Source organism: Panulirus ornatus, chromosome 47 (genome assembly GCF_036320965.1).
Source record: "Panulirus ornatus isolate Po-2019 chromosome 47, ASM3632096v1, whole genome shotgun sequence".
Taxonomy (NCBI): Eukaryota; Metazoa; Arthropoda; class Malacostraca; order Decapoda; family Palinuridae; genus Panulirus; species Panulirus ornatus.
In genome coordinates this window covers 489102-515284 of record NC_092270.1, presented here as the reverse complement: position 1 = coordinate 515284, position 26183 = coordinate 489102, and the positions used below count along the sequence as shown (strand labels likewise).

Genomic DNA, 26183 nt, shown 5'->3' with positions numbered 1-26183 from the left:
CCTATAAAATAAGATATAGATGTGTTAGCAACTGCTAACGATAAACCTAAGGCAACAAATGTGCAGATATATCAGAATAAACGAATGAATATTGCTGAATAAACATAGGCAGATACTAGAATAAACGAATGGATATGATCTTGTGATCACGAAGGGATTGCGACTCTCCTGCGCTGAGGACTCCTGAAACTTGCAGGGTTTCGAGAATTAAAGGAATGAGAAAGTCCTGAGTATTGGAAGAGGTATTTAGTGGGGATCACCTGAGATAGTGAGAAAGATACAGGTGGTGAGGCAGAGGTAACATGTAGGGCAGGAGTTAACCTCAGGGGTGGATGAGGCAGGGTTGGAGGTCACCTCCTGGAGAGGTGAGGCAGGGTTGGAAATCACGTCTGGGATAGATTAAAGGATTTTCAGGAGCCATGATGACTACAGCTTGTATCAAACTTCGTGACAAGCTGGCAGCCGGGGGAGGAGTGGACACACGCTGAGAGGGAATGTACAGATAATCTATGCCAATGATGTCTGTAGAGATATTATTGCTGACGGTAGCGCTGGTACAAGGAATTCCTCGGGAGGAATTATATGAAATATGAGGGCAGGGTAGACGGGAAGAACGAAGGGGAGGTGATATTAATGGTGATAGTAATGGTGTGAGAGTGTGTGGTGCATAGGGGAAACGGCCCGGACAACTGATGACCTAATCGAGGCCAACCTACTAAAGCTTTATATATATCCAATACCTAGGATGGATGAACAGCTGAGTTGACTGTGGACAGACTTTTGGAACCAGGATTCGAAACTGTGCACTCGACCATGGGCGGCCCATGAATGCGCCACGGTCATGATCGCTAACCGCAACACTACAGAGGTCCATATGTAAGCATTATTGGACTCTGCTTCCTTCGGTGAGACAACCTCATCGAACTTCTTCCTTCAAAGGAATTCATCCTGTCCTTGGGTGGCTGCTATCTACGCCCTACTGACGCGGAGGGTGTAAGAGGGTTCTAGGCATCCCTGAGCTGCTACTTCTTCTACTGTCCACAGTCTACCTTATCAGCCTTTAATTCAACATCTTTAGTCTCTCTCCTCCTTGTCCCCTCTCTCAACCATTCACTATCATACCTTCCTCCCTTCCACTGACTCATGCCCTTCACCCTTACTCCTTTCCGTATTCCCCTACATCATGACTCCACTCCCAGGTCACCCACTGGTTCAACTATCTCACGTCACCCTCTCAAGACCATGTCTGCTTAACACATCACTTACTCTCCCTCACGCATGGACGCTCTCACGCGCCTCCACGCTCACGTGGCAATACGCATACACACACTCACATACACTTTTACGCATCCATATCTATTAATATTTGCATGTCTACTTATGCAAATGTGTTCACACGAGTATGTCTGCATATTCACGTATATTTGTTCACCCATCTTTTTTACAAACACACACACACACACACACACACACACACACACACACACATACACACACACACACACACACACACACACACACACAAAATAACTAACTAACTAGACAAGAGCACAGACAAAACAAAGAAATCGCCTTTCCTTTTTTCGACCAAGTTATTCCAGTAAGAAGTGATTGATTGTCCAGACTATATTACAGCTTGTGATGCTCCTGTATCGCTCGATCCTGCTACAACATCTATTGATCTTGACCCAGTGATCACGACGTTACGACTTTTGGGCCCGATGACACAACTCTTGGGTATTATGGCATGACCTTTGACCTGACCCTGAAGGGTCCTATCATCGTGTTTACAGATCGCACCGATATGTTTAAGCGGTTAATTATAGCAGCATGTCAAACTTACCCAGTGGTAAGAAGACTGATGAATGATGAGAGTTTTTCTTTCATCATAAGCTGAACGATGATATTCGTTGCAGTTAATGGCGGTGCTAGGCTGGGGACGTAGTTGGTGCTGGGCTGGGGACGTAGCTGGTGCTGGGCTGGGGACGTAGCTGGTGCTGGGCTGGGGACGTAGCTGGTATTGTGCTGGGGACGTAGCTGGTGTTGGGCTGGGGACGTAGCTGGTGTTGGGCTGGGGACGTAGCTGGTGTTGGGCTAGGGACGTAGTTGGTGTTGGGCTGGGGACGTGGCTGGTGCTGGGCTGGGGACGTTGCTGGTGCTAGGCTGAGGACGTGGCTGGTGCTAGACTGGGGACGTGGCTGGTGCTGGGCTGGGAACTTGGCTGGTGCTGGGCTGGGGACGTGGCTATATACGAGACTTTCCCCTCACTGTACACCCTTTCCTCACTACGACAACCTACCCTCACTACGACACATTTCACTCACTCCTGCACTCTCTCCTCACTTTTGCGCTCTCTCATCACTCCTACATTCTCCCCTCAGCCTGATGCCTTCTCTCACTCCGACACTCTCCCCTCATCACCCTCTGAAAAGACATTCATCAGAGACACCGCTAGGCTGGCCCGACCTAGCGGGTCCTTCTGCTATCCCCTCGTGAGGTGATCCATCTTATCTTTACCCACTCCCACCTTGTGAACCCCTCCCTCACCCGGCACCCGCACCCACTGCCCATAACCAGTCTACTGGCTAGTAACACAGGCACTACCCTCACCTCAAACCGTCCACCACCACCACCATATCCTCACATTAGCATCTATTCATCCTCACATTAGCCACAGTACACCCTCACATCAGCTACAGTGCACCCTCATATTAGCCATAATTCATTTTCACATTAGCTACAATTCAAACTCACATTAGCCACAATTCATCTTTATATTAGCCACAATACATCTTCATATCAGCCACAACATACCCTCACATCAGCACAGTACACTTTCACGTTGGCCACAACTCTCTAACATCTTTTATCCTATTTCCTCTCTTCTCTCTTTTCTTCATACTGTCCCATTGTGTCCCTTTCCCGCACCCTCTACACTCCCCTCACTTGTCACACTGTTCCTGTTGCATTGCTTGAGTATTTTTGCTTCTCTCCTTTCATATAACAGGCTCTTCCTTCCTGCCTCTTACCTGGCACTCAGGTTTTCTCTCACTCTTCTAACCTGACACCCCCACCTCGATCTCACTCTCCACACTTGGCACCCTCACATTCCTCTCACCCCTCTCATCTTGCAATCTCACATTCCTCTATTTCTTCTCTCCAAGCACTCTCATTTTCACCTCATTTCTCTCTCCTGGCACCTTGTAAAGACTTTCTTCTCTCTAATCACACGAGACTCTCCCTCACTCATCATTCCTCGGGCTTAACACACTTACACTCTCCCTTCACCCGTGCAACGTGACCTTCACACACCACCTAACCCTCCCCAACTCCCTTACATAGTACTCACTTTCTCTCCCCTCGCTCCTATCACCTAGCACCCCATCCTCTCCCCTCACCCAAGCATAACACCCCGGTCAACTCACTCCTCTCCTCTGGCACCCTTTAGTCTCACCTCACTCTTCTTTCCTGGCTTTCAAGAGCAGCTCTCTCCCCACTCCCCTCCTCTCTCCTCATGTTACCACGTATGCCTCACCAGCCATCCCATACATTACCTACGTACCTCTCCCTTGCCCTTCCCTGTATTTTCCTTTCACTTGGCGTGATTGCATGGTTCTCACTTTCCCTCTCTCCCTCCTGTATGGTTCTCACTTTCCCTCTCTCCCTCCTGTATCAGCCCAACGCTCCCAGTTCCCCTCATCCGGTGTGTTTGTCACCAGGTAACATCACCCTCGTAGGTCCCCTTTTACCTCCCCCTGCTTCGTGTACCTCACCACCTGGTGTACCTTGTCACATGATGTAACCCCCTTTTGTCCCGGTCACTTTCTTCACTCAGTGATCTCCTCACTTGGTGTGCCTCTCTTGCTCCTGTTTCCTTGTCCTCTCAAAATGGAACTGTGTTAAAGGAAGATGGTGAACTACGGGATTTTGCTGAAGGATTTTTGAACAATGGAAGTTTTCTGAAAGAGGATATTGAACAACAGGGTTTCGGGAAACGAGGATATTAAACAACAAGAGTTTGGTGAATGAAAGTCTAGTCAGTAGAGGTGCAGTAGAGTTCACAATTTCATCCTTACATAACATAATTGTAGTCTTAATATCAGAACTCTTTTATGCACGCCATCTTTCTGGTTAATAGTTTGTGGCCTTAGATATTAAAAAATACTCTTTAGATGCTAAGTTAATGATACTTCCTAATAATTGTCCTTTGATAATAGAAAAATTGTATTTACTTATGAAAATTATGTATATAAGTTTCCCAAAATTCATTAATTCATATGTGTTATTTTTTTACTTTGATATTATCATCAGATATCAGAATCTTTTATCATGGGATTCGTTTTTATCACTTGAAGCCGACGGCAGTGGAATCCTCAGGTATGACGACCGTCGTACTGAATGGTCGTGCCATCGTGCTCAAGAGTGGTACCGTCGTACTCAAGGGGTCAATAAAGCTGCTTCTCCGTGACAGTCCTGACGGCTGCAGGAGCCGCCGCCTGGCAAGTGTCGCTATGCCCAGACAGAATCCAATATCGTGCTTTCTACTTTCCAGGCGTCGAGACAGTTTTCCAGACTAATGCCATTATCAAAGTTATATTTAATGGGATTTCCAGGCGCGAGCTGGATACACCGAACTATTGGACCGTGTGTCTGTCTGTGAATAGGATATATAATGTTGGTCTTGGCTCTCATGAACGTGTGAAGAGTTGTTTTTGGCAAGGCTGTATGATTAGGAATACAGTCTCGTCAAAGACTTTCTCACAGCAAAGGAGTCCTGGGTTCTGGGTAACGCCAGGACTCTTTCATAGCAATTGGTCCTGGGCTAATTCGATATAAATGTATGAATATATACCATAGATTTCCAGCCCAAAGAGAGAGAGAGAGAGAGAGAGAGAGAGAGAGAGAGAGAGAGAGAGAGAGAGAGAGAGAGAGAGAGAGAGTTGGCGTGGGGCGGGCGCCAAGCGCGAGTGCCAGCCACGGAGGGGAGAGCTGGCAGCAGGGTCGGCAGCGGGCCATAGTGCCTCCTTGGCTCTCGTGTGAGGTGGTCGTGCGCCCGCCGCTCCTGCCAGACCCGATACCACTGCCTGGCATTCTCGGTAAATGCAGAAACATACTGCTAAACGCCTGGAACTCGAACTCTCAGGTGAAATTAGGTTTTTCTTGTAGTCTTGCAGTGAGCGGATTTTACGGTGAGCGAAGCTTTGACAGCGATAAAAAAGGGAGGCGTACTTGAGAGAGTTAAGGACACATGAACCACGAGCAACAATTTCAATAGATTTGCATACCTACGTCCTCAGGTGCGATATATAGACCCGGCCCTACCTCGCGCCCGCCAGTAAGAGTGTGACACACTCCCAGCATATACTGGCTGGGACTTGAGAATAAGCTTTGACACTTGAGTGTGTGGGAAGTGTTCTTACGTGCCTGCGGTGTCTGTAAATGAGCATTCATGTCCAAGTGACAAGTGTAAGACGAGGGAAGTAGTGATTGGTAATTTAGCTTCCTGTGGTCTTCCGCTCGTCCCCACCACCGATCCATAATGCTGGAAGTAGTACACACAAACAAAACAGAACACCTCATGGGGAAGCTCTAGCGCGTTCCACCCTCGACCACTTGATGTCCCTCACGCTCAGGCGGTTATAGACAGACAGACAAACGCACTGCTCCGGGATCTGCCTGCTCCCACTTACCACAAGTTGTCTGACGGACGAACTGGTGACATCGGTGGCGGACACACGACTAACAGACTACTTGACTGACGGACGTGCAGCGCCAGCAAGCCCTGCCAGTTACTCTCCCTTCAGAGAATACCGACAGGTAAGTGACGATAGCTACAACAGTAGCAGTAGTGTTAATAATAACCCCAGAGCCTCGGTTCAGGAAGTGCAGGGTGCGTATTTTTGATGGTAAAATTAGATATAGAAATGGTTGTGACGGAGGAGAGTCTCTTTTATTCGATGGGTGAATATATTGTTTCTTTTCTGTATGAAGCGTATACTGTAGATGGAGAGACGACTTACTATCTTGGTGATATGCGTGATGTTTTCCTGTAATAACGGTGTTTTGACGGAACGGTTTTAATCATTTCATGAATTGCAAACTATTCCAAATATAACTCAAGAAAAGTTTTATAAGCATGGATTGACATTTGTTGTGGCATGATGAAGGTCCAAATTTGTACAGACATTTTAACTGCCTTACATTTAAAGGTGAGGTGTCCGCCCTCACTGATCACCTTAGTGAAGCTCGACAACAAGGTCTCCTTCAAAAGAGAAGAGAAGATGTTGAACTCAATATCTCTTCTTGTAAGATTAGATATAAAATGAAATCCAACTGATATTGCCGAGAATCATTTCTTTATGTATTTCCCTTGGTGTTGGTAAGCATATCTATGGTGATAAATGTTGTCGAGTTGATCCGTAAAAATTGTATAGGTGGAAGAGTAAGAAACATAAGATAGTTTCAGTAACAAGTGATGTGAGAGGAAAGAGATCAGAAGGTGTTGCCAAGAGAAGAGAGCCTACAGGAAGGTGAGATGAGTGGTCATGATAAAGGACGAAGGAGGTAATGGTTAAAGTGGATACATACATATAAAGATGGAAGGTGATTGAGAGTTCCAGAAAAAAGAATGAAAGAAGCAAGTTACTGACAGCAAGTCTGTATGCGTAAAAAATGAACAAATTACGAAACGAACCAACCAGAAATCAGATAGGCTATGGGCGATATTTCTTTTACGTATGACGCATGCTAGAGCCGCCGCCAGGTTAAAATGGGGACGACTCACCTCAGCTGCCGCTGCTGGTGGTGCTGTTCATTCAGTGGGGTGACTTACCTCAGCTTGTGGTGATGGTGCACAGAATTACTGACAGGAATGTGCATGATCTTTATGTAAGGAGAGATGGCAATAGGCAATAGGCAACTGGATACCTTAATCACGGCCATCTCTCTCTCTCACTCTCTCTCTCTCTCTCTCTCTCTCTCTCTCTCTCTCTCTCTCTCTCTCTCTCTCTCTCTCTGTTGACTGTGGATCGAGAATCAGGGGCCAGTATTCGAACTCTTGCGGACTAGACCCTGAGCTGCCCGTGAATGCGTCACGGTTAGTAACGCTGACGCTACACCACGGTGATGAGACATGAGGAGAATATGTTGGTAGGTAAACCCTATGAGTGAGACTATGGTAACGGTGAGGAAGGCAAGGTGTGAGGGTGGGTTGACGGTCAAGTACCCGGAATAAGTACAGTGACGGACGGGTAGTAAAGGTGAAGACGTAATATTGGAATGGATAGAGTGGGCCCCATGATGCGGTGAACAGGTTGGTAGTGAGAATGATGAGCAAAAGTACGGGTGTGGGTGAAATGACGTCATGAGAATACGTTGCTGAGGCTGACCCTAAAGACGTCCACTCTCTCAGGAAAACAAGATGGCTCAGGTAACAAAAGATTGAGGCTGAGGCGAGAGAGACATAACGGGGGGACCTCTGAGGTGTGTGGGAGGGATGATTACTGCTGAGGTGATGTAAGGTAGGGCTGAGTAGGGTGCCAATATGAAGGCTTACTCAAGCGATATGAATTTGACATCGGCTAGGGCTTCTGTAACTCATGGGCGTTCATGATGTGAACTTTTGCTTCACTCCTGGAGTGTTTTCAGAAGTGCCAGCGGTGCCTCATTCAAACTGTATGGTCGGCAGTGGTGCCAACTGCTGCTTCATCAAGCTGGACTCTTGAGAGCGGCGCCAACTGATGTAATTATAGCAAATGGTTGATAGTGATTTGATGAATAAGTTGTAGACAGAGACTGAAACTATGCATAGAAAATATGCAGCTTATGATAGTAGTTTACATATTATTGATGAAATGTTCATAGGTTGAGACGTGACTTTTTTTATATAGGTCTCTGCGAACGTAGATGGGCTCGATACAGCTGTGGTGCCCAGCTGCAACACAGGAAAGAGGGAACTTATTAGGCTGGAGTTGACGGTGGTGAAGTGTGCAGTAGCTTCTTCCCAAATTCTTAGATGAGGTCCACATGATGTTTGGAGGGAGTCGGAAGGACCATGTGTCGAGCGCCTCATGATCTCGACTTGCACGTATCTCTCTCACACACTTTTCTGCAGCTTATCTCGTGCTGAGCGATGATTATATCGTGACCTTCTTCCGTTGTGAGCCATTCTAATTATCATACATATACTGGGATTGAATCTTATCATCCATATATCAAATAACCTTTGGGGGTCCACTTGTAAGCTGTTGCAGTCGTCCTCGCTTTTTACTTCCCACCTGCATAGATATGCAGGGAGGAGTCCATACCCTCTAGCCAGTCGTTCACATACATTAGGAAGAGTAACTGTCTCAGAGCAGAACCCTGCAGTACTCCATCCATATCGAAACGGCTCATCAGACATGCATCATTTGCTCAGTTCCACCAAGATGATTATCTTTCGGATGAATCTCCTTCTTATTCCTACCTGGTGATCCAGCTTAGTAACTAGCCTCCTATACCGTGTAGTCTTGTGTTTCTCACTAACCTTCTGATCTATCTATCTCTTTATCTATCTATCTACCTTGTATCTAACCTGACTGTTCTACGTCTTCTGTCTCATTCTTGTATCTCCCCTGACGATGTAATCATTACAAGAAAGACCACTTGGGAACTTACCGTGTTTCACTTTGCTAGTAGTTATCAACAAATACTAGATCACGCGCACCACTGTAACCTACTGCAGTACATATATATATATATATATATATATATATATATATATATATATATATATATATATATATATATATTATCCCTGGGGATAGGGGAGAAAGAATACTTCCCACGTATTCCCTGCGTGTCGTAGAAGGCGACTAAAAGGGGAGGGAGCGGGGGGCTGGAAATCCTCCCCTCTCGTTTTTTTTAATTTTCCAAAAGAAGGAACAGAGAATTGGGCCAAGTGAGGGTATTCCCTCAAAGGCCCAGCCCTCTGTTCTTAACGCTACCTCGCTAATGCGGGAAATGGCGAATAGTTTGAAAGAAAAGAAAGAATATATATATATATATATATATATATATATATATATATATATATATATATATATATATATATATATATATATATATTATCCCTGGGGATAGGGGAGAAAGAATACTTCCCACGTATTCCCTGCATGTCGCAGAAGGCGACTAAAAGGGGAGGGAGCGGGTGGCTGGAAATCCTCCCCTCTCGCTTTTTTTTTAATTTTCCAAAAGAGGGAACAGAGAAGGCGGCCAGGTGAGGATATTCCCTCAAAGGCCCAGTCCTCTGTTCTCAACGCTACCTCGCTGATGCGGGAAATGGCGAATAGTAAGGAAAAAAAAAAAAAAAAAAAAAAAAAAATATATATATATATATATATATATATATATATATATATATATATATATATATATATATATATATTGATTACCTGCCATACTCCTAGGGTTTACCCCTCGACTCAACCGTCTCTTCCGGAACCCTACCACCGTGGTGTGTGGCTGATGCTTATCTCACCACACGCTTCAACTTCCTCACACTCACCCGACCTTTCAACTAGTAGCGTTTATCTTTATAGGCAATCGTGGCGGCCAGCCAGGCCCACATACGGCTAGCCTCAACACAATGCATTTCCAGGGGCAGTGGTTGTTGTACCAAGCAGCCAGCTCAGAATTAAAACACAATGCTACATGGCATGACTCGCTGAGCCTAAAATCAATCATGTTGTCACATACATCAGACTGTGTCTTTACGCTACCATTTTTTTCACAGATGAGTTATATACGCCGCAGACTCGCTTTCTAGTGGATTTTATTTGATTCATATTCTAAGTAAAACGATGCATATGCTGTACACTTTGTTGAAGATTCGATCATTTCAGAACTTGCAGCTTCGCCTGTAACTACTCGGTAATAACCAAGCAATTTTCAGGTTCTTATCATAGGTTTGACAGTTTAGTATAGTTCTGTGCTTTGGCCTCGACTTGTAACAAACAACACCCAGCCATATTTATTAAGGACAGGTAAACCCTGTTTTTCCATTGTATACTGATAGCTGTGCTTTACAATTCATAATTCTCATTTTCATTTCGCTCACACAATGTTTTATAATGAAAAAAGCGAATTTTCAGTTTCCTTAATACTAATCATATACTTTAAGGCGAAGACAAAGAATGTATAACACTCGTGGTCGTACAGGCTGAGGAGGGTGTCAGGCAGCCGAAGATAACAGTCCAGTGCTGTGAGCAATGTCGTCTGTGACCTTGTTACACTATCACTGCAGAGTCATACACTTGCCAACACTTGAGGATCTCCACAAAATATTACCACACTCACCCAAGCTGGTAACCTTGGTTGGTAACACTGTCTGGTAATCTTGGCTGGTAGCACTCGCTGGTTGGACAGACCCTTTACTAATCGATCATTTCTTACTGGTTTCCAGCAGTAAATCAAACTAGTCCGCTATTTCGGTTTATATTTTTTTTTTTTTTTTTTTTTTTTTATACTTTGTCGCTGTCTCCCGCGTTTGCGAGGTAGCGCAAGGAAACAGACGAAAGAAATGGCCCAACCCCCCCCATACACATGTACATACACACGTCCACACACGCAAATATACATACCTACACAGCTTTCCATGGTTTACCCCAGACGCTTCACATGCCTTGATTCAATCCACTGACAGCACGTCAACCCCTGTATACCACATCGCTCCAATTCACTCTATTCCTTGCCCTCCTTTCACCCTCCTGCATGTTCAGGCCCCGATCACACAAAATCCTTTTCACTCCATCTTTCCACCTCCAATTTGGTCTCCCTCTTCTCCTCGTTCCCTCCACCTCCGACACATATATCCTCTTGGTCAATCTTTCCTCACTCATTCTCTCCATGTGCCCAAACCATTTCAAAACACCCTCTTCTGCTCTCTCAACCACGCTCTTTTTATTTCCACACATCTCTCGTACCCTTACGTTACTTACTCGATCAAACCACCTCACACCACACATTGTCCTCAAACATCTCATTTCCAGCACATCCATCCTCCTGCGCACAACTCTATCCATAGCCCACGCCTCGCAACCATACAACATTGTTGGAACTACTATTCCTTCAAACATACCCATTTTTGCTTTCCGGGATAATGTTCTCGACTTCCACACATTTTTCAAGGCTCCCAAAATTTTCGCCCCCTCCCCCACCCTATGATCCACTTCCGCTTCCATGGTTCCATCCGCTGACAGATCCACTCCCAGATATCTAAAACACTTCACTTCCTCCAGCCTCTCACCATTCAAACTCACCTCCCAATTGACTTGACCCTCAACCCTACTGTACCTAATAACCTTGCTCTTATTGACATTTACTCTTAACTTTCTTCTTCCACACACTTTACCAAACTCCGTCACCAGCTTCTGCAGTTTCTCACATGAATCCGCCACCAGCGCTGTATCATCAGCGAACAACAACTGACTCACTTCCCAAGCTCTCTCATCCCCAACAGACTTCATACTTGCCCCTCTTTCCAAAACTCTTGCATTTACCTCCCTAACAACCCCATCCATAAACAAATTAAACAACCATGGAGACATCACACACCCCTGCCGCAAACCTACATTCACTGAGAACCAATCACTTTCCTCTCTTCCTACACGTACACATGCCTTACATCCTCGATAAAAACTTTTCACTGCTTCTAACAACTTGCCTCCCACACCATATATTCTTAATACCTTCCACAGAGCATCTCTATCAACTCTATCATATGCCTTCTCCAGATCCATAAATGCTACATACAAATCCATTTGCTTTTCTAAGTATTTCTCACATACATTCTTCAAAGCAAACACCTGATCCACACATCCTCTACCACTTCTGAAACCACACTGCTCTTCCCCAATCTGATGCTCTGTACATGCCTTCACCCTCTCAATCAATACCCTCCCATATAATTTACCAGGAATACTCAACAAACTTATACCTCTATATATAAACCTCGGTTTATATATATATATATATATATATATATATATATATATATATATATATATATATATATATATATATATATATATATGATTTGGTAAACAGAGAAGAGGTAGTAAAAGCTTTGCGGAAGATGAAAGCCGGCAAGGCAGCGGGCTTGGATGGTATTGCAGTGGAATTTATTAAAAAAGGGAGTGACTGTATTGTTGACTGGTTGGTAAGGTTATTTAATGTATGTATGATTCATGGTGAGGTGCCTGAGGATTGGCGGAATGCTTGCATAGTGCCATTGTATAAAGGCAAAGGGGATAAGAGTCAGTGCTCAAATTACAGAGGTATAAGTTTGTTGAGTATTCCTGGTAAATTATATGGGAGGGTATTGATTGAGAGAGTGAAGGCATGTACAGAGCATCAGATTGGGGAAGAGCAGTGTGGTTTCAGAAGTGGTAGAGGATGTGTGGATCAGGTGTTTGCTTTGAAGAATGTATGTGAGAAATACTTAGAAAAGCAAATGCATTTATATGTAGCATTTATGGATCTGGAGAAGGCATATGATAGAGTTGATAGAGATACTCTGTGGAAGGTATTAAGAATAAATGGTGTGGGAGGCAAGTTCTTAGAAGCAGTGAAAAGTTTTCATCGAGGATGTAAGGCATGTGTACGTGTAGGAAGAGAGGAAAGTGATTGGTTCTCAGTGAATGTAGGTTTGCGGTAGGGGTGTGTGATGTCTCCATGGTTGTGTAATTTGTTTATGGATGGGGTTGTTAGGGAGGTGAGTGTAAGAGTTTTGGAAAGAGGGGCAAGTATGCAGTCTGTTGTGGATGAGAGAGCTTGGGAAGTGAGTCAGTTGTTGTTCGCTGATGATACAGCGCTGGTGGCTGATTCATGTGAGAAACTGCAGAAGCTGGTGACTGAGTTTGGTAAAGTGTGTGAAAGAAGAAAGTTGAGAGTAAATGTGAATAAGAGCAAGGTTATTAGGTACAGTAGGGTTGAGGGTCAAGTCAATTGGGAGGTAAGTTTGAATGGAGAAAAACTGGAGGAAGTGAAGTGTTTTAGATATCTGGGAGTGGATTTGGCAGCGGATGGAACCATGGAAGCGGAAGTGAATCATAGGGTAGGGGAGGGGGCGAAAATCCTGGGAGCCTTGAAGAATGTGTGGAAGTCGAGAACATTATCTCGGAAAGCAAAAATGGGTATGTTTGAAGGAATAGTGGTTCCAACAATGTTGTATGGTTGCGAGGCGTGGGCTATGGATAGAGTTGTGCGGAGGGGGGTGGATGTGCTGGAAATGAGATGTTTGAGGACAATATGTGGTGTGAGGTGGTTTGATCGAGTAAGTAATAATAGGGTAAGAGAGATGTGTGGTAACAAAAAGAGCGTGGTTGAGAGAGCAGAAGAGGGTGTTTTGAAATGGTTTGGTCACATGGAGAGAATGAGTGAGGAAAGATTGACCAAGAGGATATATGTGTCAGAGGTGGAGGGAACGAGGAGAAGTGGGAGACCAAATTGGAGGTGGAAAGATGGAGTGAAAAATATTTTGAGTGATTGGGGCCTGAACATGCAGGAGGGTGAAAGGCGTGCAAGGAATAGAGTGAATTGGAGCGATGTGGTATACCGGGGTCGACGTGCTGTCAATGGATTGAACCAGGGCATGTGAAGCGTCTGGGGTAAACCACGGAAAGTTCTGTGGGGCCTGGATGTGGAAAGGGAGCTGTGGTTTCGGTGCATTAATACATGACAGCTAGAGACTGAGTGTGAACGAATGTGGCCTTTGTTGTCTTTCCTAGCGCTACCTCGCACACATGATGGGGGAGGGTGTTGTTATTCCATGTGTGGCGGGGTGGCGATGGGAATGAATAAAGGCAGACAGTATGAATTATGCACATGTGTATATATGTATATACTGTGTGTGTATATATATGTATATATATTGAGATTTATAGGTATGTATATTTGCGTGTGTGGACGTGTATGTATATACATGTGTATGGGTGGGGTTGGGGCATTCTTTCGTCTGTTTCCTTGCGCTACCTCGCTAACGCGGAAGACAGCGACAAAGGGTGGGGGAGGGGGCGAAAATTCTGGGAGCCTTGAAGAATGTGTGGAAGTCGAGAACATTATCTCGGAAAGCAAAAATGGGTATGTTTGAAGGAATAGTGGTTCCAACAATGTTGTATGGGTGCGAGGCGTGGGCTATGGATAGAGTTGTGCGCAGGAGGATGGATGTGCTGGAAATGAGATGTTTGAGGACAATATGTGGTGTGAGGTGGTTTGATCGAGTAAGTAACGTAAGGGTAAGAGAGATGTGTGGAAATAAAAAGAGCGTGGTTGAGAGAGCAGAAGAGGGTGTTTTGAAATGGTTTGGGCACATGGAGAGAATGAGTGAGGAAAGATTGACCAAGAGAATATATGTGTCGGAGGTGGAGGGAACGAGGAGAAGAGGGAGACCAAATTGGAGGTGGAAAGATGGAGTGAAAAAGATTTTGTGTGATCGGGGCCTGAACATGCAGGAGGGTGAAAGGAGGGCAAGGAATAGAGTGATTTGGAGCGATGTGGTATACCGGGGTTGACGTGCTGTCAGTGGATTGAATCAAGGCATGTGAAGCGTCTGGGGTAAACCATGGAAAGCTGTGTAGGTATGTATATTTGCGTGTGTGGACGTATGTATATACATGTGTATGGGGGTGGGTTGGGCCATTTCTTTCGTCTGTTTCCTTGCGCTACCTCGCAAACGCGGGAGACAGCGGCAAAAAAAAAAAAAAAAAAAAAAAAAAAAAAAATATATATATATATATATATATATATATATATATATATATATATATATATATATATATATATATATATATATATTTATAATATATATATATATATATATATATATATATATATATATATATATATATATATATATATATATGTATATATATATATATATATATATATATATATATATATATATATATATTATACTTTGTCGCTGTCTTCCGCGTTAGCGAGGTATACATAAACGCCCACACACGCACATATACATACCTATACAGTTCAACGTATACATACATAACATGCACAGACATATACATATATACACATGCACATATTCATACATGCTGCCTTCATTCTCGCCGTCACCCCGCCGCACATGAAATGACTCCCCCCTCCCCTGCGTGCGAGCGAGGTAACGCTAGGAAAGGACAAAGGCCACATTCGTCGACAGTTAGACTCTAACTGTCATGTGTAATGCACCGAAACCACAGCTCCCTTTAAGCATCCAGGCCCCACAAAACCTTCCATGGTTTACCCCAGATGCTTCACATGCCCTGATTCAATCCATTGACAGCACGTCCACTTCGGTATACCACATTGTTCCAATTCACTCTATTCCTTGCATGCCTTTCACCCTCCTGTATGTTCAGGCTCCGATCGCTCAAAATCTTTTTCACTCCATCCTTCCACCTCCAATGTGGTCTCCCACTTCTCCTCGTTCCCGTCACCTCTGACATACATATCCTCTTCGTCAATCTTTCCTTACTCATTCTCTCCATGTGACCAAACCATTTCAATACACCCTCTTCTGTTCTCTCAACCACGCTCTTTTTATCACCACACATCTCTCTTACCCTTTCATTACTTACTCGATCAAACCACCTCACACCCCATATTGTCCTCAAACATCTCATTTCCAACACATCCACCTTCCTCCACACAACCCTATCTATCGCCCATGCCTCGCAACCATATAACATTGTTGGAGCCACTATTCCTTCAAACATACCCATTTTTGCTTTCCGAGATAACGTTCTCCCCTTCCACACATTCTTCAACGCCCCTAGAAACTTCACCCCCTCCCCCACGCTGTGACTCACTTCCGCTTCCATGGTTCCATCCGCTGCCAAATCCACTCCCAGATATCTAAAACACTTTGCCTCCTCCAGTTTTTCTCTCTTCAGACTTACCTCCCAATCAACTTGTTCCACAACCCTACTGAACTTAATAACCTTACCTTTATTCACATTTACTCTCAGCTTTCTTCTTTCTTACACTTTACCACACTCAGTCACCACCTTCTGCAGTTTCTCACCCGAATATATATTCATGTGAGTAAACTCGCTGGAAAAATAAACTAGCGAGTGTACTCATATCAGTGTTTCATGAGTGTATGTGATTTACTACTAGGAATATTCATTCATGTGTATTCATGTTCCAAAAAGATTGCATATTAACATTAACAAGAGCACACAGATTACCTCACTTCAGCAAGAGAAGAAAGCTGATGACTCACACTCTTGAGAATAAACATTTAAAATTTGAAGTCCGAAAATCTGATGAATCAGCATGCTGGAGATGCAGTTTGCTCTTGTTGTTATCATACAAACTCAGGACAGGTTTCCTAGGGCTCTGGCAGCTTTGGGGTTGCCCTCCAAACAGGAGCAGAAAAATGATACTCCTTTGAAACGAAACGGTCCTCGACAAGACTGAACTCCTCTGACGTTGATAGAGCCTCACCAAAGGTAACTTTTCACTTCGAAGTAGCCAATTGCAGGTAGAGTCTGGAAACACCTTTGCCTTAGGCTGCCCCCAGCCGTTGTTCCGGACCATGGGTCGAACCCGGGCACTTTACACATTCACAAACATTTCTCACTACTGGGTGAAAATACCCCGGTTATCATCCCCCAGCTAGTAATGCGAGTCGGTGACAATTCCTAGCCCTGGATACCCACACTATATCCGCCAACACTAAAATACCATACATAAAAGTAAAACCATGCAACACAAACATAATCAACACTTACACACCTCTCCCCATCACCCCCCCCCCCCCCACCTCCTTATATAGTAGTCTCTCCACCTACAGAACCTTGCCAACATACCCGAATACTTGTATGTGTGGAGGTTTCATTCTACATGGATCAGCACTCACATCCAAGATTTTTATGGTGAACTAACTGCACTTGACCTGTCACCATCCTCAGCTTCAGCTTGTGCAACCAGCCAACCTGACGTCTAAACCCGTACACATAAGACATTTCCTTTTGCACCCCAACATTATACACAAGGACCACCTGTAACACAGTCAGGTTGTGAAAAGAGTATAGGGTATCAAGGTAAAATTAGAAAGGCATGGGTGATGAGAGCACTAAGGGACGCCGGTGAGAACAATGGTCGATGAGAACAGTGGTCGGTGAGAATTCGAGGTTAGTGAGAGTATGGGTGGAAATGGTAAGGGATACTGAGAGTAAGGTTCTTGAGTGTAGAATGTTGTGAGAGTAGGAGGCAGAGAAAGTAAGTACTATTTATAGTAAGACAAAATTAAATGGATAAGAACGATGGAAATAGTAAGTTAATGGCGGTGACTCTAAGAATGTGAGAATAGGGGCGGCGAGAGTAGGAAATGAGAAGAGGGGATAATAAAAGTAAAGGGTAAAAGTAAATGGGTAAGAACTGGTGTAGTGAGAATAGCAAAGTTAGACTAGGGAGCGATAGGAGTAGGTGGTGGTGAGGGTAAACGGCGGGGAGATTAGGGGTGGTGAGAGGGGAAGGGTAGGGATGGATGGAGGTGGAGAGGTGAAGGAACTTACTGGAGGAGGATGATGGTAAGAGTAGAAGGCAAGGATGTTAAGCGAAATGATGGTAAGATTCATAAGAGACGAAAGATGGTGAGAAAATGTAGGATAGTGACAAGGGAAGGAGGTGATGAGAGAGTTCAGAGGAGCAGGAGCCTAGTAAGGGGGATGAAAAGGTAGATAGTAAAAGGAAGAGGAAGCTGGTGAGAGGGAATGTTAAGAGGAGAAGAGAGGAGAGAATGTTGATGTCTCCCTCCCCCTCATCAAAACAGTAGCTTGACCTTTGACCTCTACTCCGATGCTGTAGTTCACACCTTATCGTCAGGACACTAGTGGTTCGGGTTAAAGTGCTGCACGGACCTCTCCCCGAAACTCTGTGTGTGTGTGTGTGTGTGTGTGTGTGTGTTTTCATATCCGTGTCTGTCCATGTATTTATGTTGATGGTATTATATGATTTAACGGACACTGATCACCAGGACCTTGGAAGATATGAATGTCTAGTACGGTGTATAACTCATGAGTAAATGTATAACCTGAGACTAACCTGAGATTGAGATGTTACCCACTCGAAGGAGAACCAGACAGAAAACCTTTTAACCTTTCTGCTCTCCTGTGTCTTTCTCCTGGATTCATTACTCGCTTGCCACTCCACAAGATGACGTCATATTTTCCAAACACGTACGGTAATAGCCAATTCCCTTCATGATATACTTTTACCACAGATCCCCTACATAACAACATTAAGACTTGCAACAGACAACAACTACTACAGTAGGACCAATAACTACCAGAGAAAACAGTGCTAGCAACGAGAACAGTTCTAGCAACAGCAGCCGTGCCAGCAACAACAACAGTACCAACAACTGCAGTACTGGAAATAAGAGCAGGCGCAGCAGCTTCCTAGCCACCAAGTACCGCTGTCATCAGTAATGTTGGCACTCCAGTTACAAGTGGTAGTACTACACCACTCGACCACAGCCAATACTATCACCATCAACCCCCACAAATACCATTACCTTTACTGCGACTACCACAATCCCATACCACCACCACTACTATGACCCCTACTAATATCACACCACTACCATTCCTATTAACTAACATCATAACTGACATAACCACCACTTCAGCCATCACCACCATTAACACCATTACCAACCTCACAACCATCACTTCCACTTGGGTCAATAGCAAACTGCCACACATCAATTTTCCGTGGCGCCAAGCGCTAGCATTTCTTTTGGTAAAATTTTGTCATTCGAGGTTGCTGGATTTGTGATGTTCTCTGGCGGGATGGGGAGATTGTCTACAAAATCCTTGTTCAATTTTGGTGAGGTGTTTCGTGACGTCATCTGCGACAGGTGGCTGCCTGCGCTATCCCCTGGATGTTTTGTGACGTATTCAGAGAGAGAGGAGGTAATCTGCAATGTAGCCAAATTGTTTGATGGTCAATGAAGTGAGTATTACCTCATTTTCCAGTACCCTGCCTGTGTGGCCTGTGCATTCTCTGGGAGAGGGGTATGTTTGATTCCGCTGTATGTTCTCTTTTGTTCTGTAATTCAAAATTGTCCATTCTAATCTCTCTCTCTCTCTCTCTCTCTCTCTCTCTCTCTCTCTCTCTCTCTCTCTCTCTCTCTCCCTTCAAATTCTGGGTGTTTTTTCTACGATTGCGTAGCTCGAGCTTCTTGCTCCGAGCGTTATGTGTTCCCTTTTGACATGCAATAACCACCCCTCCCGTCACGTCACTCCTGGCTCCCTAAGCCAGCCAGCAGGTGAAAGGTTTGACACATGTTCATACTTCCTTAGACATCTAATACTCATAAAAAAGAGAGAAAGGACACATTAGAGTCACACCATCTTATGAGCCCTACAATTATATATATATATATATATATATATATATATATATATATATATATATATATATATATTGCTATGAGTCCACGGGGAAATTGAAACACGAAAAGTTCCCAAGTGGACTTTCGTGTAATAATCACATCATCAGGGGAGACACAAGAGAGAAATATAACAGTCAGATGATATACATCGAAGAGACGAAGCTAGGATGCCATGTGATTGTCTAAAACGTACAACGAGCGTTCATAAACTTACCGTTTCACAAATCTTATCAACAATAAAGTTATCTAATTTGTATAGATATATTCTATTGGATCTAAGTTAAAGTACCCTAGATCTTTCATTGATAAATCCCTTAAGCTTGCAAAGAAATCATTTTATAGAGTTGAGCCCAAACCTCCCATTGACACCAAGAATATTTTAGTTCTCCCTTTTAATAATAATTTCACTTTGCTTCCCATGTTGCTTAAATCCTTTAATGTAAATGTTGCCTTTAGCAACAGTAATACTATAAAGAATATCTTAATAAGGAATTCACCAGAAAATTCTCTTGGTTGCATCTATAAAGTGCCTTGTGGAAACCTTGATAAATTTTATGTTGATCAGACTGGTAAGGATCTTTCTGTTAGACTTCAGCAACATAAATATAGTATAAGAACGGAACAAAAATCAAATGCCTTGTTTAATCATGTTAAAAACTATGATCATTGTATTGACTGGAGTAACGCCATCTCAGTTATTAACTAACTCTATTACCAAGAGAAATATCATTGAATCTTCTATTATTAAATACACAGAGAATTATAATCTTAATATTAGTGATGGTCTATACAAATTAGATAATTTTATTGTTGATAAGATTTGTAAAACGATAAGTTTATGAACGCTCGTTGTATGTTTTGGACAATCACATGTTTACCAAATGGCGTCCTAGCTTCGTCTCTTCGATATATATCAACTGACTGTTATATTTCTCTCTTGTGTCTCCCCTGATGATGTGATTATTACACGAAAGTGCACTTGGGAACTTTTCGTGTTTCATTTTCCCCGTGGACTCATAGGAGTATCTTGATCACGCGCAAAATTGTGATCCTTTCCAATATATATATATATATATATATATATATATATATATATATATATATATATATATATATATATATATATTTTTCAAACTATTCGCCATTTCCCGCGTTAGCGAGGTAGCGTTAAGAACAGAGGACTGGGCCTTTGAGGGAATATCCTCACCTGGCCCCCTTCTCTGTTCCTTCTTTTGGAAAATTAAGAAAAAAATGAGAGGGGAGGATTTCCAGCCACCCGCTCCCTTCCCTTTTAGTCGCCTTCTACGACACGCAGGGAATACGTGGGAAGTATTCTTTCTCCCCTATCCCCAGGGATAATATATATATATATATATATATATATGTTTATCCCTGGGGATAGGGGAGCAAGAATACTTCCCACGTATTCCCTGCGTGTCGTAGAAGGCGACTAAAAGGGGAGGGAGCGGGGGGCTGGAAATCCTCCCCTCTCGTTTTTTTTTTTTTAATTTTCCAAAAGAAGGACAGAGAATTGGGCCAGGTGAGGGTAGTCCCTCAAAGGCCCAGTCATCTGTTCTTAACGCTACCTCGCTAATGCGGGAAATGGCGAATAGTTTGAAAGAAAGAAAGATATATATATATATATATATTATTCATATTCATTATTTATATATTTATTTTATATCTATATCTTATGTCTATTTATTATATATATATATATATATATATATATATATATATATATATATATATATATATATATTATTTTTTTTTTTTTTTTTTTATACCTCGTCGCTGTCTCCCGCGTTTGCGAGGTAGCGCAAGGAAACAGACGAAAGAAATGGCCCAACCCCCCCCATACACATGTACATACATATGTCCACACACGCAAATATACATACCTACACAGCTTTCCATGGTTTACCCCAGACGCTTCACATGCCTTGATTCAATCCACTGACAGCACGTCAACCCCTGTATACCACATCGCTCCAATTCACTCTATTCCTTGCCCTCCTTTCACCCTCCTGCATGTTCAGGCCCCGATCACACAAAATCCTTTTCACTCCATCTTTCCACCTCCAATTTGGTCTCCCTCTTCTCCTCGTTCCCTCCACCTCCGACACATATATCCTCTTGGTCAATCTTTCCTCACTCATTCTCTCCATGTGCCCAAACCACTTCAAAACACCCTCTTCTGCTCTCTCAACCACGCTCTTTTTATTTCCACACATCTCTCTTACCCTTACTTCCCACGTATTCCCTGCGTGTCGTAGAAGGCGACTAAAAGGGGAGGGAGCGGGGGGCCGGAAATCCTCCCCTCTCGGTTTTTTTCTTTTTTTTAATTTTCCAAAAGAAGGAAAAGAGGGGGCCAGGTGAGGATATTCCAAAAAAGGCCCAGTCCTCTGTTCCTAACGCTACCTCGCTAACGCGGGAAATGGCGAATAGTTTAAAAGAAAAGAAAGAAAGAATATATATATATATATATATATATATATATATATATATATATATATATATATGAGAGAGAGAGAGAGAGAGAGAGAGAGAGAGAGAGTTGTGCGGAGGAGGGTGGATGTGCTGGAAATGAGATGTTTGAGGACAATATGTGGTGTGAGGTGGTTTGATCGAGTAAGTAATGAAAGGGTAAGAGAAATGTGTGGTAATAAAAAAAGTGTGGTTGAGAGAGCAGAAGAGGGTTTTTTGAAATGGAGAATATGAGTGAGGAAAGATTGACAGAGAGGATATATGTGTCAGAGGTGGAGGGAACGAGAAGTGGGAGACCAAATTGGAGGTGGAAAGATGGAGTGAAAAAGACTTTGAGTGATCGGGGCCTGAACATACAGGAGGGTGAAAGGAGTGCAAGGAATAGAGTGAACTGGAACGATGTGCTACACCGAGGTGGACGTGCTGTCATTGGATTGAACCAGGGCATGTGAAGTGTCTGGGTAAACCATGGAAAGTTTTTTGGGGCCTGGACGTGGAAAGGGAGCTGTGGTTTCGGGGCATTACACATGACAGCTAGAGACTGAGTGTGAACGAATGTGGCCATTGTTGTCTTTTCCTAGCGCTACCTCGCGCGCTCGCGAGGGGGGTGCCATTTCATGTGTGGCGGGGTGGCGATGGAAATGGATGAAGGCAGCAAGTATGGATATGTGCATGTGTATATATGTATATGTCTGTGAATGTATATGTTTGTATACGCTGAAATGTGTAGGTATGTATATGAGCGTGTGTGGGCGTTTATGTATATACATATGTATGTGGTTGGGTTGGGCCATTCTTTCGTCTGTCTTCTTGCGCTGCCTCGCTAACGCGGTAGACAGCGACTAAGTATAATCTATAAAATAAGAAACATATAATAATATATAAAATAAGGATAAGAGAGACGGACTGAAAAACTGAGAAACTGTTACGAGAGAGAGAGAGAGAGAGAGAGAGAGAGAGAGAGAGAGAGAGAGAGAGAGAGAGAGGTGAGAGAGAGAGAGAGAGAGAGAGAGAGAGAGAGAGAGAGAGAGAGAGAGAGAGAGAGAGAGAGAGAACTAGGTATAGGAACAGGAAGACAAATAAATCTGTGCTGGACAGTTAAGTATGAAAATTCTAGTTCCAATTTTTTTTATAAAACGAGTAATTGAGTTTCTAAATTGGTCGACCACCTGATTTGCGTATCGATGGGATAAAACATTATGAGTACAACTTTTTCCATTGTTTGTCTATCACGTTTGCAAGAGTTTGCTAGCCGGATATACAATCTATATTTGGAAATGCAGCTTTGGCTTTATTAGTTCTATATACGTTAGGAAACTGACCGCAGCAACATGGGACTTGTGTGTGTGTTGGGGGGGGGGGGACGTTTTTATGTTTTACATTGTAATATGTGATAAAAGTTTGATTTTACATTACAGCTGAATGTTTAAATATGAACTACTCTCCAATGGTTGGCATTCCTCAAGCTTCGATCAGGAAATGTCGTTTACTTGATCCCAAGGTGAAGGAAATTTTTGGATCAGAAGGATATCGAAACGTACATTTGAATTAAGACCTCTCTCTCTCTCTCTCTCTCTCTCTCTCTCTCTCTCTCTCTCTCTCTCTCTCTCTCTCTCTCGTGTCATCCATTTCTAAATTCAGTCATACATAAAGGCCTTCCTTACAAAATCATATGTACGTTTTCGGACACAGTTAATCAGCTGTATGTAAGTGTTGGCCTGTGTAAGAATACTTGGTGGTGGTGTATAAATGTTTGGAGCTGAATGTATGAGAGAGTCGTTAGTTATGTACAGCATACACCAACTGACTGGCCAGAATTCTAACCTCAGCTCCAGGCAAGATAATGCACCAACTGATTGGTTGCCTCGTCTCAGCTACAGAAAGGTAATACACAAGCTGACAGCGTTCCCTAAAACATCTGCTATAAAATAATGCATTAGCTGTTGTCCCTACTACAGCTACAGTAAGATAATACACCAACTGATAGCTATCCTTACTAGAACTTCAGTAAGATAATGCACCTTCTGACAGCTATCCACGCCACAGCAACAGTAAGATAGTACACCAACTGACAGTCATCCTTACTATAGCTTCAGTAACATAAAGCACAGATGACAGCTATTCCCACCACATATATAGTAAGATAATGCATCAACTGACTGCTATCCCTACCACAGCCAAAGTAATGCACTGACTGCTATTCCTACCTCAGCTACAATAAAACAATGCCAATCGCCAATTTGAATGCAAATGACTCTAAAATCTCTGATAAGCCATTTCAACATTTGATTGTACTTTAAATACAAGGATTCTGAACTCTGCATTTTTAAGGCAATAATTGATACACACACACACACACACACACACACACACACACACACACACACACACACACTCAGTACTGTGTCCAGGGTAGTGGCCGTGTTCTTGGCTTCTGCTTCCTTGATTGGTTTGAAAATATTATTCCAGTGTTGTATTAATGAACCTTTGTTCGACATGTTGTCATCATATAGACGGATTTCATATTTGTGAAATCTTTGTTAAGGAAAACAATGGCATATGTTTTGTCTACAGTATTGCACTACTCCTTTATATACCATTAAAAAGCAAAAACCAATAAATTCATTATTCAAATAGAATCTGGGAGATTCGTTTCTGTGGACAGTCGATTTCAGTAAATTTTAGATTTGCTAGGGAGAGAAAAATGAAAAGCATAATCAACGTATTGGGCTTATGTCCTGCATGAGCGTGTTTTGTAGGAACACAAGTGTAAGTGTAGCATTAGTGTACCAACCCCTGCCACACCTAGACGCATCAACTGACTCAGGAGTTTGCTGCAGACAATCCAAATGCCATCACTATCAGAACAGCAATACTCAGACCAATACCTGGGTATACAGTGGTAGAGGACGTCTCAGTGCCTGGGTCCTTGATGGACAGGGCTCGTCAGCCGTGTGTCAGGGAGGCTGATGCCTCCTCGTGCTTGGCCGCTTCAGCCCAGCAGGTGATGAGTGTGTTTGACAAGCTGACCATCACTGCGTTGTGCCACTGACACGCCCGTTGTGGGACGGACGGAGGGAGGGCTTGTAGCGACCTGCTGGTGGCCGCCCTCTTGATACACACACACACACACACACACACACACATGCTCATACTGCGACCCACGGAGATCCGCATCCACACACATAAATGCACTTATCCACTAACTCGCCCGCCTCTGCAAACACACCCTCAGAGAGGGTGGTTGCCTAATGTTTTCTTAGTGTGTGGTTGCTCACAGGGGGATTCCGACTTTTGAAACAATACCGGTAGGAAAGCTGTCTGCTTCTACCCCATGAAAGGCCACAGCCTGTAGACAGCCCTAAGTAGTTTAGACATCCCCATGGTGTGAGTGTATCCCTTTACGAACCATGATTGAACTGTCGCAAATAAGCCACAACCTTTCCCCATCACCCACGTCCATGCATACATACATACATGAACCGTATGTTTCTAAGCCTTCCCTTACTGAACCCGTACAGTCTGACACCTTTCCTCACTTACACACACACACAGTACCCTTACCCACTGTCATTATGCTAATGTCCATCTTGTCTCTCATCTTCCTCTTCTTGTTATATATATAAAGGCAACATATTTTGGTACAAGAGGTATATCTACAACTTTGTCTACGTAGCCAAATGGTGTTTATAGTCTTCCACCTCCTGCCCTCGAACTAGTGTCTTAACCCCATTTGCCCTTTTACATCGGTGGTTCATTTGCTATTTCTTCCCCACAAACATGGACGGCACACCTTACACATCCTTCTCCACGTATACAGGTGATGTGTTTTCTCCACAGGTGGAACTTTTGCCCCTCCCTTTCCCCATGTTACATAGATTGTGATTCTGTGTCGCTACCCAGGTATTAAGGTGATGCTTCTGCATCACACCTAAGTACGCAGATATGCTTCAACCCCTTACCTTTGTTGACTACATCAGGGGTAGCGGGGATGTTGGGGGCGTCCCCTACCTCCTCTCCAGGTTATTTTTATCATACGTCGCTGCCCAAGTCATCGTATCACCCACTTTTCAGGATTTCCGAGACACACATCAGCCTCTCTCTTGTTCCTCTGGCAAGGGCCAGAATCTCTCTCCTTTAGCAGTACAGGGTCAGCCTTTCTTTCCCTCCCCAGTCAAGGACCAACCTTCCTTCACCAGGCAAGAACCATTTTATCATTCAAAATTTCTGAATAACAAAGGCTAGCCTTAGAAAC

At 43.5% G+C, this 26183-nt stretch overlaps 1 protein-coding gene across 5 annotated transcripts in view; it reads left to right on the top strand.

The window, feature by feature from the left end:
* Positions 1 to 26183, top strand: part of LOC139763402 (tyrosine-protein kinase Dnt-like) — a 487587-nt gene that overhangs the window by 168958 nt on the left and 292446 nt on the right. For 2 of the 5 annotated variants that reach the window (XM_071689408.1, XM_071689410.1), the window contains exon 1: positions 4988 to 5817. The exons of 1 other annotated variant lie outside the window; for it this stretch is intronic. The gene's annotated coding sequence lies outside the window, so the exon portion shown is untranslated. Of the gene's footprint in view, positions 1 to 4985; positions 5818 to 26183 lie in introns of those variants that run through there. 2 more of the 5 variants (XM_071689407.1, XM_071689405.1) reach the window with 2 other exon arrangements.